This window comes from Oryctolagus cuniculus, chromosome 11 (assembly GCF_964237555.1).
Source record: "Oryctolagus cuniculus chromosome 11, mOryCun1.1, whole genome shotgun sequence".
Lineage (NCBI taxonomy): Eukaryota > Metazoa > Chordata > Mammalia > Lagomorpha > Leporidae > Oryctolagus > Oryctolagus cuniculus.
In genome coordinates this window covers 23,929,898-23,941,899 of record NC_091442.1, presented here as the reverse complement: position 1 = coordinate 23,941,899, position 12,002 = coordinate 23,929,898, and the positions used below count along the sequence as shown (strand labels likewise).

The following is a 12,002-nucleotide window of genomic DNA, read 5'->3' as shown; positions in this document are numbered from 1 at the left end:
CCCTGCACCCCATGGGAGACCAGGAGAAGTACCTGGCTCCTGCCATCGGATCAGCGTGGTGCGCCGACCTCAGCGCGCCTGCTGCGGCGGCCATTGGAGGGTGAACCAACGGCAAAGGAAGACCTTTCTCTCTGTCTCTCTCTCTCCCTGTCCACTCTGCCTGTCAAAAAAAAAAAAAAAAATTAAAAAAAAAGAGTGATGGATTTAAAGATGAATGAAGTCATAGTTTCAAGAGGATGGGGAGAGGAAGCAAACTCAGGAGATTCTCTCTTCTGAACTGTTAAACCATTCTCTGAATTCATCATCTTATAAGGAGACACATGAAAAACATAGGTACATGAAAATGGGATAGGGGCTATCAGGGTTATTACTGACTTCAGTAAGGGGAACATGTCAGGGAAGTGTCAAGATGTTAACATTAGATTTGGGCTTTGAAGATCAGTAAAGAGTTCATCAGAAAGAGAGGAAAAAGAGGTGTACTTCAGGTAAAATAACAGCATGAAAAAAGCCATGGAAGCATGGAAGTACTTGTTATCCCTGGAAAATGCAAGCAGACCAAATTATTCCCTATGGCCAGATTAGGTTGTGCGTGGAGGAATGGCTAGACATAAGGCTAGAAATATGGATGGAATGATGTGGTGAGGGGCTGGCCTTATTATGGGTCATTCTAAAGAATATGGACTTAGTCAAATCAGGACAATATACATTTGTGAAGTTCTTGGATCTTCATGTGACCGATAATGAATGGTGGTATGTGAGCAATTCTTCCCATTTATGACAAAAAAATCAGCTTTATGCCAGTCGTATCTGTTTACTTATAGGTGTGGCCTCAGTATAGCTGAGTCTGGGAACAGTGCTGGCCTGAGAAGCTAGGCCCCAACCCATACTCAGGGCCAGGCTAAATGTGTGCATCCTATTAGGGATTTCACAAAGCCAAGTCCAGATCACTTGCCACATCTCACAAAGTACAAAGGCATCAGGTAGCCCTGTTAGGGGCAGTTGTCCCTGGATTGACTAGAATGAAATGAATGGGGCATGCATCTTCTGTGCAAATTTAAGAGGGTGCCAAAAATCTCAAAAGTTGAAATAAATTATCTTTTAATGAAATATTTTAAAATAACAAAATATGCAAAAGAAATCAGTCATTGTGGAGCTGTATTGAGTTCCTGGTTCCTGGCTTCAACCTCACTCAGCCTGGGCCATTTCAGGCATTTGAGAAGTGAACTAGGAGCTGACATTGTGGGTATAGCAGTTTAAGCTGCCGCCTATATGGGATTATAGGTGCTGGTTCAAGACCTGGCTGCTCCATTTCCTATCCAACTCCCTGCTAATGTGCCTGGGAAAGCAGTGGAAGATGGCCAAGTGCTTGGGTCCCTGCACTCACATTAGAGACCCAGAAGAAGCTCCTGGCTCCTGGCTTCAGTCTTGCACAGTCCTGCCGTTGTGGCCATTTTGAAGGTAAACCAGTGGAGGTTCTCTCTGTGTTTCTCTGTCTCTGTCTCTCTCTCTCTCTCTCTTTCAAATAAAAAAAAAATCTAAAGAATATTCTAGGTTTCCTGGCTCAAAGAAACCTCCAGCTTGATCTTAATTTTTTTTCAAAGATTTATATATTTGGAAGGTAAAGTGAAAGAGAGAGAGAAACAAAAAGAGATATTCCATCCTCTGGTTCACTTCCTAAATGACCTGTGCTGGGCCAAGCCATAGCCAGGAGCCTGGAGCTCCATCTGGGTATCTCACATGGGTGGCAGAGGCCCTAGCATTTGGGCCATCTTTTGCTATTTCCCCAGGTGCATTAACAGTGAGCTGGATCAGAAGCAGAGCAGTTGGGACTTGAACTACTACTCCAGTATGATATGCCCACATTACAAGCTACAGCTTAACCTGCTATACCACAACAGCAGTCCTAGCTTGATTTAACACTGCCTCTCCAGAGTTGAAGGAAGGACACGTTCCAGGGTTTGTACACATGGGTGTGCATGCTACTGTGGGTGTTAGCCTCCCTCCTGGGCACCCATTCCAGTTCCTCTCATAGAGCAGGAGCCTGAGGATATCTCCTGGAAGAGAGAGAAGGGGAACTCTGCAAAGTGGCACACACAGGTTACGTTGTTGTGGCACAACGTATTCAGCAGATGCTTATGATGCCAGCATCCCATATCCCATATTCGAGTCCCAGCTACTCTGTTTCCAATCCAGCTTCCTGCCAATGTGCCTGAGAAGGCAGTGGGATATGATCTAAGTACCATGTGGGAGACTAGGTTGGAGTTCCTGGCTCCTGACTTTGGGCCTAGCCCTGGTTGGTGTGGTCATTTAAATGAACCAGCAGATGGAAGATCTCTCTCTGTGTCTCTCTCTCTCTCACTCTGCTTTTCAAATAAATACTTTTTAAGTGGTACACAGGACAGGGATTGCGGTGCCTCCTCACTGTGAAACCCATTTGCGAGTCTGCACTGCCCCCAGGTGGCCACACCAGAGCTCTGCTCTGCTTATGGTTTTGGGAGAAGGCTGTATGAGATACTTGCCTTCTAGCTGGAGCTCTTTGAAGATCCAGTAGTGAGGAAACAAGGGGAGAAACCAAGACCAATACCATCAAATTGGGCACTGGAATGCTTCAGGAATGTCTTTTTACAATGTCTACATTTAATTGTTGTCATTAACTTAAAATAGGTTCAGAGAAACAGATTGAATTCACTAAAATGTTTAGGGAATTGGGGCAGGGAAATGCTATGTAATTGAGGTTTAGCTAAATAATTGTTCAATTTTTTACCATTAAAGACATTTTTAAAAACCAAGACTACTTCTCTGAAGCTCATTAATTTAAACAATTATTGTAGGCTTAGTTTATGCCATACACTAAGAAACAGGATATAAAAACATTGTTCCTGCTTAAAAAGAATTTGTAGTCCCAGAGAGAAGACATTTAATGAAATTATAAGAAATAAAAATAATAAAAACAAGGTCCGTATGTTGATTAAGAGGCAGTAAGCTATGCAAGCACCTAATGGGCTAGAGAAGGGGACAGTTCAAGCAAAGCTTCTTGGAAGAAGTTATGTCTGAGCTGATCTTAGATGATGAATAGGGTTAAGCTATGTGGGGGCCAAGGATTGATTTCAGGAGATGACCACATTTCAGACAGAAGGGCCACTGCTATCAAAGGTATGGAGGAAAACAAGAGTGAGGGCAGAGGGGCCCAGAGTCAGAAGAGGGAGACAGGTTAAGGAGCCTGGATCCTATGTTGTGGTGTCCCTGAAAGATTTGAAGCAGGAGTGACATAGGGGCAGGATGAATTTTACAAATATTGTGACAGCAGAGGTGTGGGAAGGTACATTTAAATGACATCTAGATACAAGGAGATCAGAAAAAATAGGTAAAAGCAGAATTCAAGGACAAAACAAAAAGAATGCCTGAATTCGTGAGTTTGAGGCAAAAGCAGGTCTAAGAGCACTGGATGCAAGAGGATGAGAGTGAAGGGGGGCCAGTGCTGTGGCATAGGGGTAAAACTGCTGTCTGTAGTGCTGGCATCTCATGTGGGAACCGGTTCAAGTCCCGGCTGCTCCACTTCCAATCCAGCTCTCTGCTATGACTGACTTTCAAATAAAATAAATAAATCTAAAAAAAAAAAAAAAAAAAAAAAAGAGCGAGAGAGAGAAATGCTGTTGAGGGGCAGTGGCAGAGCTGACAAGGACTCTGCTTGGGGCTTATCTTCAAAGCAGGTACAGCCAGCTTGTCTCTGCTGTCCTGAAGGCAACAGTCTGCCAGACTCACCTGAGGAAGGGGACTACTTATTTCAGGCTTGGAGATCCGGCTTTTGATAAATGAGTAAATTTACTCAGATAATGATCCTGTCCTATTTTCAAGTGTGAGAACAACTTCAAAGTAGCTTGCGCTCTTAAAGATCATTTAGAGTAAGTAATGTTCTCCAGATGTGTTTTTTGTCTGTTTTTGTTTTGTTTTAGCAGTGAGCATGCTAGCCAAGTTTAATGAAGAGAAATAATGAAGAGTATGCCTGACAGACCATGCAAGAATCTCAGGGAAGAATTGAGAGCCCAGGTATGCCTTACACTGCTATCTAAGAGACTGTTACTCAGGGCTTGTTTATAACCATTAAATTATATTTTCTTGATTTTGTTTAAATAACATTAATGATGGACACATAAAGCCTGTAACTACTATATATATATATATATATTTATATATTTAAAAAATCTAAGGGCCATCATTCTGGCATAGTGGATAAAGCCACGGCCTGCAATACCAGCATCCCATATGGGCACTTATTCATGTCCCAGCTGCTTCACTTTGTTGTGTCCGAATTTCCCAATCAATGCACAAGGCACAGTTGCAGATGCAAAAGCAGAGGTTTATTTGTCACCAGTGGGCTGGGACCCCCTACCTGCACACAGCCCTTTGGCAGTGCACAGGCAAAAGGCCCTCTGTTTGCATAAGAGAGGTTTTTATAGCCTCACACTTACAAGGGTGCAGGTCATCTCCTATGTAGGTTACCTTTTTATTCTCTATATGGCAAGGTATTGGGACCTAACATGTTCATTGGTTCATTTAAACGTAAAGACTATATATGTTATGTGGCAGGAAGGCCACACAAAGGAGATGGCATGGGGAAGAACTGGCGGAACCATCGGGCCATAAATCCCAGGGGAGCTGGTGGGGGGCAGGAGGTCATAAAGTCCAGGGGAGCATAGCAGGCAAGCAAGCAGCCAGAGTACAGAAGACTCCAACTCCCACAACTTCTGATCCAGCTCTCTGCTAATGGCCTGGGGAAAGCAGCAGCAGATGGCCCAGGTGCGTGGGTCCCTGCTACCCATGTGGGAGACCTGGAAGAAGCTCCCAGCTCCTGGCTTTGGCCTGGCCCAGACTCGGCTATTGCAGCCATTTGGGGAGTGAACCAGCAGATAGAAGATCTCTCTCTGTTTTTCCCTCTCTCTCCCAGTAACTCTTTCAAATAAATAAATAAATATAAAAAACAAACAAACTAACTCTCTTAAAAGCAGTCCAGGAAATTCATGGCCATCCTAAAAGAAAGATGAAAATTCCCTCAGTAGATCTTCAGCCTCAAGAATTCTATTTTAAAGTGACTAGGTGTGTGGATGGAGATAAGACCAGCAAACCTTAGGTATTTACTGCCGCTGGGAATTGACTTTTTCTTTGAGGAAAACTTCAGAGGCTAAAGGAAAACACAGGTTGAGGCCAGCGCTAGGCTAATCCTCCGCCTTACAGCGCCGGCACACCGGGTTCTAGTCCCGGTCGGGGTGCTGAATTCTGTCCCGGTTGCCCCTCTTCCAGGCCAGCTCTCTGTTGTGGCCAGGGAGGGCAGTGGAGGATGGCCCAAGTCCTTGGGCCCTGCACCCCATGGCAGACCAGGAGAAGTACCTGGCTCCTGCCATCGGATCAGCGCAGTGCGCTGGCCGCAGCACACCGGCCGCGGAGGCCATTGGAGGGTGAACCAACGGCAAAAAGGAAGACCTTTCTCTCTCTCTCTCTCACTGTCCACTCTGCCTGTCAAAAATAAATTAATTAATTTAAAAAAAGAAAAGAAAACACAGGTTGAAAAGAAATTGCTTTCTGCAAGTGTATACAACTTCCAGAGAGGTTTTTGAAGTCTCTTGGCCAATGAGCCTCTGTGCTTCTGTGCCCAAATATTAAAAGGAACCAGCTTTTGACTGTTGCTAGAATTATTCATTTATGACTCCTTTCCCCTATGTGGATCATTGATCCATCAATTTCTAAATGGCCAATTGGTTCCCTTTTGTGCCTCATTCATCTATCAATACATTCCCAAATGATATTAATTATTTTGATTTTCAACCCAAGTTAAACACAATCAAGAAATTAAAATCCTGTTGTTGCCAATGCCACCCTAAATTCCAAAGTAAAATATAAATTGAGTGTTGTCTATTTTAGTATAGACTCCCTATGGAAAAAATAAAGATTAACCTCATTATTAAATCACATCATGATTAGTGGCTCATTTCCTCTCCAGCTTTAGAGAGGACATTCTTATACCAGAAGATCATAGTTTTGGTTTTGTTTTTGTTTTTGTTTTTTTGACAGGCAGAGTGGACAGTGAGAGAGAGAGAGAGAGACAGAGAGAAAGGTCTTCCTTTGCCGTTGGTTCACCCTCCAATGGCCGCCGGCACGCTGTGGCCGGCGCACCACGCTGATCCAGTGGCAGGCGCCAAGTACTTCTGGCCTCCCATGGGGTGCAGGGCCCAAGCACTTGGGCCATCCTCCACTGCACTCCCTGGCCACAGCAGAGAGCTGGCCTGGAAGAGGGGCAACCGGGACAGAATCCAGCACCCCGACCGGGACTAGAACCTGGTGTGCCGGCGCTGCAAGGCGGAGGATTAGCCTAGTGAGCCGCGGCGCCGGCAAGAGCGTAGTTCAATTGTCAGATTCCTTGAGAAATTCCTCCAGTGGAAAGTACTGAGTAGTAAGGTTGGTGAACCCAGGACCCAGGTTTTGGTTCAGTGACTTTGGCAGCCTGACCAAAACTGTTCCCTGCTTTTACACTGCTTGTTGTGCAACTATTTGCTGTTAATGACTTCCAGCTGTGGGGCAACAATGCACTTAGACCGCTTGGTCAGATCTCCCTGATCTTCAGTGGTTTCAGGGCTAACAGGCCTCTGTATTCTCCTCCTCAATGTCTCCTCTGCCTCAAGGATTACCACCTTCCAGGGTGCTGCCAGCTTGGTAGGGGTTTCTTCTAATCAACAGCCTAAAATCAAGGTGCAAAAATGGAAAGGTGGAAACCAAAGGCATTTGGTGCAATTGAATTTTCAGGCAATGTCTGGGTCTCCCTAGAGTCTCCCTACCATGTAAGGGCTTCCTTCCCATCATTTTGGAGCAGTTTAGTAATATGAAATATCACGTAGCCCTGATGGAGCCTGGTGGATCTAGGATCCAACAGATTTCAGAATGACTCCATCTACTGCCACTCAACGCATCTGAATTATGACTTTACCATTTGATAGTTATGTGACCTCAAGTTATTTAACCTCACTGGGTCTCACTTTCCTCAGATGTAAAATGGGGGCAGTGATACTCCACAGTGCTATTGTGAGCAAACCACCTGCAAGCCCTGCTTTGGTGGTATCTTTGCCATATTTCTCCATGATGATTTAATTCAGGTTGTGATAAACCTCAGCTTCAGTGCGCCCCTTAAGTTGGCTGCACTGACCAAGAGGATCATGAACTTCTACATGGCTAGCTCGTTGCTAGCTGATGACATTGAAAGCGAGGACTGGGAGGATGACTTTGGAGCTGCTGATGTTGGCAATGTGGTAGTTACATACCTTCTTTGTGGTGTCAGCTTTGCAGACAGCTAGGGACAAAGAACATTTGCAGCAAACTTAAATTTATTTTCTGTTCTAGGCATGCTTACTATCAGTTTGTCAATCTCCTGTTCTATGATGTTCAGTTTCTTGCTAACCAGGGCAGGCACAGCAGCCTTTGAGACACCCTCTCCCATATATTGAGTCTTGTCATTGTCCTGGAGCTCTACAGCCTCAAAGATAACAGTTGAGGGACCACTGGGCATAGCAGCTTGGAAGAGACTTTTTGCAGTATAGAGATCAACTTCCACAGTATGATATCCACGAGAGTCAAAGATCTCTCTGACTTGGCTCTTGAGAGCAGACATAATGAAATTTCAGGTCAGTGCCTCTTCTTGCCCAGGAAAGAAAAAGTGCTGCAGGCACTTTTTTTAAGCTGGTGAAGTCTGAAAGCCCCAAGTCCTCTGAGCTCATCCTACATGGTGTTTATATATGGCTTTTAAAAGCATAAATGCTTGTCACAAGAACATGATATTTTCAGGTCCACATTATGGATTATAAAAAGCACGATTTAACTTTTGAAGCAGGGATCCTCTCTTATTCATGTTTATTCTCTTAAGTGTCTACCATATTGCTTTGTACATTAAAGTTGTTCATTAAACTGGATAACTAGATTGAATTGGTTCAGAATCCTAGAGCATGAAACTTAACAAAAAAAAAAAAAAAAGGAACTTAAAATTGCTGGTGAGCAAGATCCAGACTGAATAAGAGAACCAAAAAGAAACAAAAACTTGAGTGTCTTTTCTGTGCACCAGACTTTACTTTCATAATTTCTATCTATGGATTTCCATTATGTGCTAGCAAATTATCACTGCACTGAGGCAGACTATCTTGTGAATATGTTTTTGATGGGATAACTAAACAGAAACTGGGATACTCTTTTTAAAAAAAATATTTATTTGAAATTCAGAGTTACAGAGAAAGAGAGAGAGGGAGAGATAGATCTTCCATCTGCTAATTCACTCTCCAGATGGCTGCAGTGGCTGGAGCTTGGCCAAACTGAATCCAGGAGCCAAGAGCTTCTTCCAGGTATCCCACATGGGTGCACGGGCCCAAGAACTTGTGGTATCTTCTGCTGCTTTCCCAGGTTGTTAAAAGGGAGCTGGATAGGAAGTGGAGCAGCCGGGATTCAAACTGGCTCCTATATGGGATGCCAGCACTACAGATAGTGGCTTTACCTCCTATGCCACAGCACCAGGCCTGGAATAGATAATCTTAAAATCATACCTAGTCACCAAGAAGTGAGCCTCTTGCCTCCACCATGCAGGAATTCAGACTACATTCTGCCACCAGGAATTCTGTACTGCCAAAGGGCCAGGAGTTTGACCCCAACCTCTTGAGCCAGGAAAGATTGCTCTTCCTTGGGAGAATTTTAAGTCAGTTGTTACCTCAGCTGTGTTTTGTACTTGAGTTTACATGTATGTGCAGCTGTAGTTCATTAGTTAAAATTCTCCTTTCCTTAAGGCTGGTTGGACTACTTTCAGGCCAATTGATTTGATATTTTCCCCTTGAGAACTGAAACACGCATGATCTAAATTGAGGGAGCTAGAAGTAGAGAAGGCAATTTTGTCTTAGAATGCTTTGGGATGTGTACAAATTGCTGCTAGGGTTGTTTTCTCCATTAGCTTTTAACTCCTGAGTACAGGGGCTATTTCTTACTGATTTGTGTATTCTCATTGCCTGGGGAGTGGGGGTGGTGTCCATGGGGGCTGTTCAATAAATGCTGAGAAATAATAAGTCATATACAACACTGCAAATAGAGGTGTGAAATTGTTGGTGTGGATGATGAGTACTAGAGGAACTCAGAAGAAGAAATCACTGTAGACCAAGATGATTAGGGAAGGTTCCATTCCATAGAACTGAACTCTCTGGACAGAGAAGGGAATAGGAAGGGTTTCCGAGTTACTTAAACATCATGAGCCTCAATTTTTCATTCGTGCAAACATCTTTAAAGAATAGTAAACCTACATTGCTGAGGGCAAATGTGGCAACTGTAGAAAGAAATTAACTGGGAGGGGCCAGTGCCGTGTTGCAGGGGGGTATTCCTCCCCCTGCAGCACAGGCATCCCATATGGGCGCCAGTTTTAGTCCCGACTGCTTCTCTTCCAATCCAGCTCTCTGCTATCATTTGGGAAAGCAGTAGAGGATAGCCCAAGTCCTTGGGCCCCTGCACCCACATGGGAGAATGGGAAGAAGTGCCTGGCTCCTGGCTTCAGATCTGCCCAGACCCGGCCTTTGCAGCCATTTGGGGAGTGAACAAACAGAAAGAAGAACTTTCTCTCTGTCTCTCCCTCTCACTGTAATTATCTCTCAAATAAAATAAATAAAAATCTTTTAAAAAATTTAAAAGAAAGAAGTTAGCAGGGCTGGCTTTGCAGTGCTGCTGGCATCCTGTTTTGGAATGCCTGTTTGAGTCCCAGCTGCTCCACTTTCCTGCTGATGTACCTGAGAAGGCAAAGGAAAATGGCCCAAGTACTTGACCCCTTGCCAACTGCATGGGAGATCTGGATGGAGCTCCTGGCTTTGGCCTGGTCTAGTCTTGGCCATTTGGGGGCCATCTGTGGAGTGATCAGTAGAGGGAAGATTCTTCTTCTTTTCTCTCTCCCTCCCTTTTGAATAAATAAATCTTTTTTTTTCTTTTTAAAAAGATTTAGCAAAGACTGTGACACACACTAAGAATTTTTGTATCATCTGTAATCTTTCACTGACATGTATACCCATCCCACTGAATTTGAAAGGTGTCCTGGAGCTGGTGTTGTGCAGCTGGTTAAGCTGCTGCCTTTGATGCCTGCATCCCACATGGGCACCAGTTCAAGTCCTGGCTGCTCCACTCAGTTTCAGGCCACTTCCTACTAATACACCTGGGAAAGCAGCAGAAGATAGGCCAAGTACTTGAGCCTCTGCCACCCACATGTGAGACCTGAAAGAAGCTCCTGGTTTCAATCTGGTCCAGCCTTGGCTGTTGTGGCCATCTGCGGAGTGAACCAGTGGGGATGGAAGATATTCTGTCTCTCTCCTCTCTCTTCTTCCTTCCCTTCTCTCTCCCTCTCTCTGTAATTCTGCCTTTAAAATAAAATACATAAATCTTTTTTTTTTTTTTTTTTTTTTTTTTTTTTGACAGGCAGAGTGGACAGTGAGAGAGAGAGACAGAGAGAAAGGTCTTCCTTTGCCGTTGGTTCACCCTCCAATGGCCGCCGCGGCCAGCGCGATGCGGCCGGCGCACCGCGCTGATCCGATGGCAGGAGCCAGGAGCCAGGTGCTTTTCCTGGTCTCCCATGGGGTGCAGGGCCCAAGCACCTGGGCCATCCTCCACTGCACTCCCGGGCCACAGCAGAGGGCTGGCCTGGAAGAGGGGCAACCGGGACAGAATCCGGCGCCCCAACCGGGACTAGAACCCGGTGTGCCGGCGCCGCTAGGCGGAGGATTAGCCTAGTGAGCCGCGGCGCCGGCTAAATACATAAATCTTAAAAAAAAAAAGGTGTCTTACCAATGTTCACATTTCCAGTTCACTGCCTTTCCCATCGTTCCACCTAAAGATCAAGCATCCTCCAGAAACTTGCGGTGAAAAAGGAATATGTGGCAAACATTAAACACTGAGCTTATTCCTGAACACACATTTTAATTGTGGGTCTTTAGGTGGAAGACTCCTTTGCCACAACATGCTTGTCCATGTTCAGATACAGCTCATGCGCACTGAGTACCACCAGATACTTCCCATATACCATTAGCTCAAGTCGTTCCCCAGTATCTCCATGCAGGATATTATTTACTATGTTAATGATAAAGACACTGAGGATCAAAGAGAGCCGGTAAATAGGCTCAAAATCACAGAGCTTAAATATGGCAGCAAGATATCAAACCAGGTTCTCTTTGATCCTCTGATCCTCTATCTTCTATACATGTCCAGAAATGTTAGCCATGCAGGACCCTTCTCCCAAAGACATGAGCAAGTTCATGGACTTTACCTGCATGAGCCAGGCTCTGGGGCTGAACTACTGAGTAATACAGTAGGGAATGTCCAGTTTCTCCACAAGTGACAAATACCCTTCCCACGGGGTATCCACACAGAAACATGTGAGTGAGTTTAAGTGGCTTGTGCTGCCCCACCTCCCCCTGCCAGGGCTTTGGTCACAGCTACAGCATCTCCAAATCTATTTAAACCAACTTGCAGTAACTGGCAGCAAAGTATCATTCCCTGACAGGCTGAGCCTTGAGCCTCTGCAGACTTGGAAGAGGGAGTCATTAGCTGAAACATTCAGGAACCAGGGGTCCCACAGAGGTACGTAATAAATTCCATCCAGATGCTGGGGTTGTTTGCTATTTCTTCTTCTCTTCTTTTCCCATCACATTCAAAGAGCCAACAAGCTATTTCACCTTACCAAGCAAAAGAGAAAGAATATTACTTCCTCCATTCCTGGGTAGGTCTGCACCAAAGAATCGCGGGGGCCAACAGCACCTGGGTGACACTGGGCGGCGTCTGATGATCAGAGGGCACTTAGTTTGCATGGCAGAATTACCGGATAGGTGGATGGTGCTGCCAGCACTTCAGCAAAATCCAATTAGAGGCCTCCAAGTGCACTCAGTTTTACAGCTTCTGAACTATTTCCATGCTCTGTAGGCAGACCAAATGTTTTGAAATCCTTCAAGAAAACTATG

The 12,002-nt window shown here is 44.9% G+C and overlaps 1 protein-coding gene across 6 annotated transcripts in view; it reads left to right on the top strand.

Annotated features, from left to right (window-relative positions):
* The window catches only part of ASIP (agouti signaling protein), a 199,155-nt gene that overhangs the window by 67,478 nt on the left and 119,675 nt on the right, over positions 1-12,002 (top strand). For 4 of the 6 annotated variants that reach the window (XM_070051291.1, XM_051844895.2, XM_051844898.2 and 1 more), the window contains one exon: positions 3,954-4,047. The exons of 1 other annotated variant lie outside the window; for it this stretch is intronic. The gene's annotated coding sequence lies outside the window, so the exon portion shown is untranslated. Of the gene's footprint in view, positions 1-3,953; positions 4,048-10,803; positions 11,626-12,002 lie in introns of those variants that run through there. One more of the 6 variants, XM_051844896.2, reaches the window with a different exon arrangement.